We start from the raw sequence: 9,674 nt of genomic DNA, 5'->3' as shown, positions 1-9,674 counted from the left end.
AGCTCTTTGTTTCTTGGGACCTAGAACTAGCATCTCTGTTTTGTCCGAGTTTAAAAGTAAAATATTGACAGAAGAATTTGTATGTTTAAGATAATGACTAAAGTATTCCACCCTGAAACCATATAATTGTATGAAATGTGTTAGAGTCATAATCCAATAATGTGTGTGACTAGACTTTTTAAGACTAGGCCATTGTGTTACTATTTCGCAATATGAGCAGGGTATAATTGAGACATTCAAGGACAACTGAACTGTCGACTTGGGATAATGGTGAAACTAATAACTGGAAAGAGGCCTCCCCACCCTAGGGAGGAGAAAAACTGTTAGAAACGGCTAGGCTTGCAGAAGATAATGAAACATGTTGCCGAAGTGTGATTAAACAATGTATGTGAACTGTGGAAAAATACAGCCCACCTAAAGCGAGGTGGAGTTTCTACTGATGTGAGTTCTTTTGTGTGTGTGCTATAAAAAGACTGTGTTGTCATTTGGAAGACAGAGCACTCTCTGAATAAAGAATTGATCTATTGCAGGCTGTGACTGTCTATTTCTTTGAACTGGAGCTTTACAACCTTCAGGAATTAGACAGAGCTTTTGTAGTAGTTGAATTCAACCATTGAGATAGCAAATTCTCGTGACAAATATTTGCCGCCATCCATTTCCTTATGTCTGAAACACAGGCTTCCAGGGAGGGCAAAATTGGGGCTTCACCATGTTTCATCGAAATGTACAGCTGTGTATCGTCCGCATAGCAGTGAAAGTTAACATTATGTTTCCAAATGACATCACCAAGAGGTAAAACATATAGTGAAAACAATAGTGGTCCTAAAACAGAACCTTGAGGAACCCCCGAAACTCCACAGAGACAAACTGATATATTTCCGACAGATAAGATCTAAACCAGGCCAGAACTTGTCCGTGTAGACCAATTTGGGTTTCCAATCTGTCCAAGAGAATGTGGTGATCTGTCACGTTCGCTATCTTCAAACTCCCTGTCGTAAATCAACCAAGGCGCAGCGTGCCTGTAATTCCACATCCTTTATTGAGGTGAAACCGAACAAAACAATAAACAGGTAAACAGAAAGGAACGTGACGCAACTGAGGCGCACACGAAATACACACAGAAATAATAATTACCAACAAATACAGGTGGGGAAAAGGCTGCCTAAGTATGATTCCCAATCAGAGACAACGATAGACAGCTGCCTCTGATTAGGAACCATACTCGGCCAAAACAAAGAAATACACAACATAGAATGCCCACCCCACATCACACCCTGACCTAACCAAAATAGAGGAAATAAAACCTCTCGCTAAGGTCAGGGTGTGACATGATCAGTGGTGTGAAAAGCAGCACTAAGGTCTAGGAGCACGAGGACAGATGCAGAGCCTTGATTTGATGCCATTAAAAGGTAATTTACCACCTTCACGAGTGCAGTCTCAGTGCTATGATGGGGTCAAGCGAGGCTTTATTACTGCCACTTTTAGTGAGTTTGGTACACATCCGGTGGATAGAGAGCCATTTATTATGTTCAACATAGGAGGGCCAACCACAGGAAGCAGCTCTTTCAGTAGTTTAGTTGGAATAGGGTCCAGTATGCAGCTTGAAGGCTCTTGAGGATACCGTAGGATAGGGGGCGCCACAGCGCATTTTGAAAAAAAATCGTTCCCATTTTCAACGGCCTACTAATCAAACTCAGAAGCTAGGGCATGCATATACTTATTATATATGGATAGAAAACACTCTAAAGTTTCTAAAACTGTTTGAATGGTGTCTGTGAGTATAACAGAACTCAAATGGCAGTCAAAACCCAGAGACCGATTGAAACAGGAAGTGGAATTCTGAATTGTGGACTCGACTTCTCATCTTTCCCTATAAATAACACCGTTAACCATGGTTCAGTGAGCACTTCCTATTGCTTCCACTAGATGTCGCCAGTCTTTTCACAGTGGTTTGAGCCTTATAGAGTCAAAACTCAGTGAATGAGACGAGTTGGAAATTGGTCACAGGGGATGGGCCATCACCATTATGACGCCGGCGGCATGTCTGCCCCCACCTTTGGAAACGGTTTTAAAGGCCATGAAATCATCCCCCTCGAATCTTATTGGCTCTCTTGGTGTTACAGGCCCTGAAGATTAATGTTTTACAACGTTTGACATGTTTGAACGAACCTACATGCGGGAGAATCGCATTTTATCCGGAACTTCAGCCCTGCGCTTGGAGAGAGCCATAGGACGCGCTACCAACAGCAGGCTAATGGAACGTGAAGTATGGACTTTTTGACCGAAAATACATCTGTTGTGGACCTGGGATGCTTTCTGATGAAGACAACAAAAGGTAGGCGATTATTGACAATATTATACAAGATGAGATGTGACATGCGATTGTTTCCAAGATGGCGCCGAGCTCTGTATATTAGCTCATTTTCTGAGTATCGCATCTCCTTTTATCGCAAAGTGTGATTACCCAGTAAAGTTAATTTAAAATCTGGTATGACAGGTGTTCTCAAGAGATATTCATCTATAAATGTTAGATTGACAATATAAATTAAAAAAATCGTTATAGGATAGTAATTTAGGGAAATGTAGCATTGTTTACCGGGACGCATTTGAGGGGAAATTATTTAGTCAACCTCAGACAGAGATGTAAAATGCTGTTTTTATATATAAATATGACCTTTATTGAACAAAAGAATGCATGCATTGTATAACATGATGTCCTAGGGGTGCCATCTGATGAAGTTTGTAAAAGGTTAGTGCTGCATTTAGCTGTTTTTTGATTATATGTGATGCAAGTGGTTGGTCGGAAAATGGCTATGAAGCTGCTTTTTACGATGGACTCATCTAACATAATCTAATGATTTGCTTTTCCTGTAAAACCTTTTTGAAATCGGACGACGTGGGTCGATTCAGGAGAGGTGTATCTATAAAAAAAAAATATATATATATATTTTTTTTTTTCAAAATTATGAATTTTTTTAATGCTAATTGGCGATATGATTTTTCGCTGGATTTTGATCCCGGTGACGGGATGAGACGCTGAAGAATTAAAGGCCATGACTATTTTCCTGAATGTGTCAAGAGATATAGGATTAAAAACTTGAGTGTCTCCCTTGATCCTAGGTCCTGGCAGAGTTGTGCAGACTCAGGACAACTGAACTTTGGAAAAATAGGCAGATTTACAGAGGAATCCGTAATTTGCTTTCTAATGATCATGATCTTTTCGTCAAAGAAGTTTATAATGAATTTATCACTGCTGAAGTGAAAGCCATCCTCTCCTGGGAATGCTGCTTTTTAGTTAGCCTTGCGACAGTATCAAAAATACATTTTGGATTGTTCTTATTCTCCTCAGTTAAGTTGAAAAATAGGATGATGGAGAAGCCGTAAGGGCTTCGATATTGCACGGTACTATCTTTCCAAGCTAGTCGGAAGACTTTCAGTTTGATGGAGCTCCATTTCCATTCCAATTTTCTGGAAGCTTGCTTCAGGGCTCGGGTATTTGCTGTATACCAGGGAGCTAGTCTCTTATGACAAATGTTTTTTTGTTTTTAGGGGTGCGACTGCATCTAGGGTATTACGCTATTTTAAATTTAGTTCCTCAGTTAGGTGGTTAACCGATTTTTTTGTACTCTGACATCCTTGGGTAGGCAGAGGGCGTCTGGAAGGGCATCTAGGAATATTTGGGTTGTCCGAGAATTTATAGCATGGCTTTTGATGATCCTTGGTTGGGGTCTAAGCAGATTATTTGTTGTGATTGCAAATGTAATAAAATGGTGGTCCGATAGTCCAGAATTATGAAGAAAAACATTAAAATCCATATTATTTATTCCACGGGACAAAACTAGGTCCAGAGTATGACTGTGGCAGTGAATAGGTCCGGAGACATGGAGACAAAACCCACTGAGTCGATGATGGCGCCGAAAGCCTTTTGGAGTGGATCTGTGGACTTTTCCATGGGAATATTAAAGTCACCAAAAATGTGAATATTAAGTCAAATAGGAATTCAGGGAACTCAGTGAGGAACACTGTATACGGCCCAGGAGGCCTGTAAACAAATAAAATAAAATCTAATTTTATTTGTCACAAAAACATGGTTAGCAGATGTTAATGCGAGTGTAGCGAAATGCTTGTGCTTCTACTTCCGACCATGCAGTAATATCTAACAAGTAATCTAACAATTTCACAACAACTACCTTATAAACACACAAGTGTAAAGGAATGATTAAGAATATGTACATAAAAATATATGAATGAGCGATGGCCGAACGGCATAGGCAAGATGCAGTAGATGGTATAGAGTACAGTATATACATATGAGATGAGTAATGTAGAGTATGTAAAGATTATATAAAGTGGCATTGTTTAAAGTGGCTAGTGATACATTTATTACATCAATTTTTCATTATTAAAGTGGCTAGAGATGAGTCAGTATGTTGGCAGCAGCCACTCAATGTTAGTGATGGCTGTTTAACAGTCTGATGGCCTTGAAATAGAAGCTGTTTTTGACCTCGCCTTCTGGATGATAGAGGGGTGAACAGGCAGTGGCTCGGGTGGTTGTTGTCCTTGATGATCTTTTTGACCTCCCTGTGACATCGGGTGGTGTAGGTGTCCTGGAGGGCAAGTAGTTTGCCCCCGGTGATGCGTTGTGCAGACCTCACTACCCTCTGGAGAGCCTTACGATTGTGGGCGGAGCAGTTGCCATACCAGGCGGTGATACAGCCCGACAGGATGCTCTCGATTGTGCATCTGTAAAAGTTTGTGAGTGTTTTTGGTGACAAGCCAAATTTCTTCAGCCTTCTTCGCCACGCTGTCTGTGTGGGTGGAACATTTCAGTTTGTCTGTGATGTGTACACCGAGGAACTTAAAACTTTCCACCTTCTCCACTACTGTCCCGTCAATGTGGATAGGGTACAGTAGCTATAAAAAAGTGATTGAGTAAGCTGCATAGATTTCACGACTAGAAGCAGTGATTTGTTTTTGGGGGGGTAAATTGAAATTTGCTATAGTAAATGTTAGCAACACCTCCACCTTTGCGGGATGCATGGGGGATATGGTTACTAGTGTAACCAGGAGGAGAGGCCTCATTTAACACAGTAAATTCATCAGGCTTAAGCCATGTTTCAGTCAGGCCAATCACATCAAGATTATGATCAGTGATTAGTTAATTGACTATGAAAGGAAGTGAGGGATCTAACATTAAGTAGCCCAATTTTGAGATGTGAAATATCACAATCTCTTTCAATAATGACAGGAATGGAGGAGGTCTTTATTCCAGTGAGATTGCTAAAGTGAACACCGCCATGTTTAGTTTTGCCCAACCTAGATCGAGGCACAGACACGGTCTCAATGGGAATAGCTGAGCTGACTACACTGACTGTGCTGGTGGCAGACTCCACTAAGCTGGCAGGCTGGCCAACAGCCTATCTCTTTGTGGATGTGTATTGCTGGTGACACTGTCAGTGATTTATTTAGAATTCAAGGCACACTTAACCTGCATGGCTACCACACCATTCTGAAGCGATACGCCATCCCATCTGGTTTGCGATTATTTGGACTATCATTTGTTTTTCAACAGGACAATGACCCAAAACACACCTTGAGGCTTTGTAAGGGCTATTTGACCAAGGAGAGTGATGGAGGGTTTCATCAGATGACCTGGCCTCCACAATCAACCCAATTGAGATGGTTTTGGATGAGTTGGACCGCAGAGTGAAGGAAGAGCAGCCAACAAGTGCTAAGCATATGTGGGAACTCCTTCAAGACTGGTGGAAAGGCATTCCAGGTGAAGCTGGTTGAGAGAATGCCTAGAGTGTGCAAAGCTGTCATCAAGGCACAGGGTGACTACTTTGAAGAATCTAAAATCTAAAATATATTTACACTTGTTTAACACTTTTTTGGGGTTACTATATGATTCCATATGTGTTATTTTATGGTTTTGATGTCTTCACTATTATTCTACAATGTAGAAACTTAAACAAATTTAAAAAAAAAACTGGAATGAGAAGGGGTGTCCTTTGGCAGCGATTACAGCCTCAAGTCTTCTTGGGTATGACGCTACAAGCTTGGCACACCTGTGTTAGGGGAGTTTCTCTCATTCTTCTCTGCAGATCCTCTCAAGCTCAGTGAGGTTGGATGGGGAGCGTTGCTGCACAGCTATTTTCAGGTCTCTCCAGAGATGTTCGATCACGTTCAAGTCCGGGCTCTGGCTGGGCCATTCATGGATATTCAGACACGTGTCCCGAAGCCACTCCTGCGTTGTCTTGGCCATGTGCTTAGGGTTGTTGTCCTGTTGCAAGATGAACCTTCGCCCCTTTCTGAGGTCCTGAGCGCTCTGGAGCAGGTTTTCATCAAGGATCTCTCTGTACTTTGCTCCGTTCATCTTTGCCTCAATCCTGACTAGTCTCCCAGTCCATGCCGCTGAAAAACATCCCCACAGCATGATGCTGCCACCACCATGCTTCACCGTAGGGATGGTGTCAGGTTTCCTCCAGACATGACGCTTGGCATTCAGGCCAAAGAGTTCAATCTTGGTTTCATCAGACCAGAGAATCTTGTTTCTCATGGTTTGAGAGTCTTTAGGTGGCTTTTGGCAAACTCCAAGCAGGCTGTCATGAGGAGTGGCTTCCGTCTTGCCACTCTACCATAAAGGCCTGATTGGTGGAGTGCTGCAGAGAAAGTTGTCCTTCTGGAAGTTTCTCAAATTTCCACAGAGTAAGTCTAGAGCTCTGTCAGAGTGACCATCGGGTTCTTGGTCACCTCCCTGACCAAGGCCCTTCTCCCCCGATTGCTCAGTTTGACCGGGCGGCCAGCTCTAGGAAGTCTTGGTGGTTCCAAACATCTTCCATTTAAGAACGATGGAGGCCAAGGTGTCCTTGGGGACCTTCAATGCTGCAGGAATGTTTTGGTAGCCTTCCCCAGATCTGTGCCTCGACACGATCCTGTCTCGGAGCTCTTCGGACAATTCCTTTGACATGGCTTGGTTTTTGCTCTGACATACACTGTCAACTGCTTGACCTTAAATAGACAGGTGTGCGCCTTTCCGAATCATGTCCAATCAATTGAATTTACCACAGGTGGACTCCAATCAAGTTGTAGAAACATCTCAAGGATGATCAATGGAAACAGGATGAACCTGAGCTCAATTTAGAGTCTCATAGCAAAGGGTCTCAATACTTATTTTTTAGAAAATATTTATAAAAGCCTGTTTTCACTTTGTCATTATGGGGTATTGTGTGTAGATTGCTGAGGATCTTTATTTATTTAATCCCTTTTAGAATATAGCTGTAATGTAACAAAATGTGGAAGAAATAAAGGGGTCTGAATACTTTCCGAACGCACTGTAAGCTTCAGTAACAAAAGAACACCATGGTTGTAATAACACTTGGTTGGTTGTAATAACACTACTGCACTGTTGGAGCTAGGAACACAAGCATTTCGCTACACCTGCAATAACATCGGCTAAATGTGTGTATGTGACCAATAAAATGTGATTTGATTTTATTTGTTTTTTAAACAGGTAGTTTGTAAATGTGTAGAATGTGTTTGTTTTGGGTCCACATTGGTAAGTTAACTTATTCAAATTAGTCAGTCACAGAGGATTTTCTTCTGAATAACTGGTCAGGGCATAACATCAGTTTCAGGAAACTTTTATGTAAGGCTTGATTACACCTGTAGTGACTACTTCTATCCATCATGCCCATTGTTGCTTATCCATTGTTTACTAGATATATCAATGTAATTACACCCAACACAATGTTGAAAAACAGAATGCTTCCCACCACTAGATCACAAAACTAGAGGTGAGCTAGACGTGATCCCAATGCTGCCACCAATGTAGCGGAAGAAAGTGAAAGCTACAACAGGGACTCTAACCAGGGCTCATACTTGGCAAAGTGAGCTCTCACTGCCATTGCCATTACCATGAAAGCATAGTAGGCCATGAAAGCCTAGTAGGGCTCTGGGCAGAGGCAGTAGGCCTAATATGCCTTGTTACAATAGCCTGATTGACGCGACCATAATAATAATCATGAAACGGCCTTGGAAGTGCCATAAGTGTAAGCCAACATAAATCTTTATTTTCAATTAACCTGTTTAACTGCATTGATATGGCTTAATTGATCATAGTCCAGACTCGTTATAGTTGCAAATACCATGTAGTAGCACCGGCGGAATTTAAACCAAACAGATTTTATTGGCAGGTCTTCTGTTCCCCACATTTGTTGATGAATTAATTCCCCATCATGAAAATGTATCCCCATTCCCCAATCAAATACCTTCATCGATACCACAAAAGAAAATAAGAAAAATACAGCTTTTTACTTCAATCTGGCAACCCTCGTAAAATCTGACAAAAACAAGCATAGAAAACAGCATTGACATTAATACAAAATAAAAAAAACATGAGGCTCCTATTATAAGTATTTCTGTGACAACTTGGTTGATTATCAATATTGGGTTGTTAACGTGTTTGTTTTTTTATATAAATAAATGTGGGAGACAAATAAAGGCAGTGTAGAACACCATTGCTCGAAATGCATTGCTCCAATAACTTTCAAAAGATCGTTCCGAAGTTTGATCCCAAAAAATGTATTTTCCTATGAATGAAGTAGCACAAAAATGTGTGTATTTTCCTATGAATTAAGTTACACATATTATTTTTTTTCACACAAATGCGCACAAAAACGCAAGGAATCTGCTGAAATACTTTTTGCACATATTTGCATAAATTGAGTGTGAGATTGAATTGGCATTGTATATTCCCATGGCCCCCATAGCCACAGGAAATAGGGGTGCTCAGGGTGCTGCAGCAATCAAAAATAGATATTAGACACTATTAAAACATTTGCATGGAGAAAAGCACCAGGAATGTACGGCTTTCCCATAGAATTCTATTTAACATTTTGGGACAAAGTAGCACCCATATTTACAGAAATGACAACCCACATGTCACTGAATTCAGTGCCTCCTAGTTCCATTTATCAAACAGTTACTTGAGTTATATTAAAACCAGGAAAATCTGGAGTGCCCTGCTGATTACAGACCCATAAGTTTAGTGATTTGTGACAAAATAATCACAAATCTCTTTAGAAATAGAATGGCAAAAGTCTTACCAGACTTGATACATATCAATGAAACAGGGTTTATTAAAAATAGACACTTACAAATACAAGAACATGTTTCAGTTTAATACGATATGCTAAAGAACTAGATATAGATTTATCAATAATGACCGTTGATGCCGATATTATGTCTTGAATGACCTTTTCTATTCAAAACTTTGGAAGCTTTCAACTTTCCAGCTAAAATAATACATAGAAATGTTATGAAGCAAAAATATACACAAATAATATATTATTTGATGAAACTGCTTTAGAAAGTGGCACAAGACAGGAATGTCTTCTCTCCCCCCTCCTGTTTGCGCGGGCAATTGAACCGCTTACAGAAAGAATTAGACAGGACCCATACAAATGTAACAGGTATCAGTATTGGTAAACATTCATATAAACTAAACATATTTGCAGATTAATTTTTATTTTTAACGTCTATTTAACTAGGCAAGTCAGTTAAGAACAAATTCTTATTTACAGTGGGTTAACTGCCTTGCTCAGGGGCAGAAAGACAGATTTTTACCTTGTCAGCTCAGGGATTCAATCCAGCAACCTTTCGGTTACTGGACC

This window comes from Salmo salar, chromosome 29 (assembly GCF_965601325.2).
Source record: "Salmo salar chromosome 29, fSalSal1, whole genome shotgun sequence".
In the NCBI taxonomy this organism is placed as follows: Eukaryota; Metazoa; Chordata; class Actinopteri; order Salmoniformes; family Salmonidae; genus Salmo; species Salmo salar.
Note: the sequence above shows the minus strand (reverse complement) of the source record.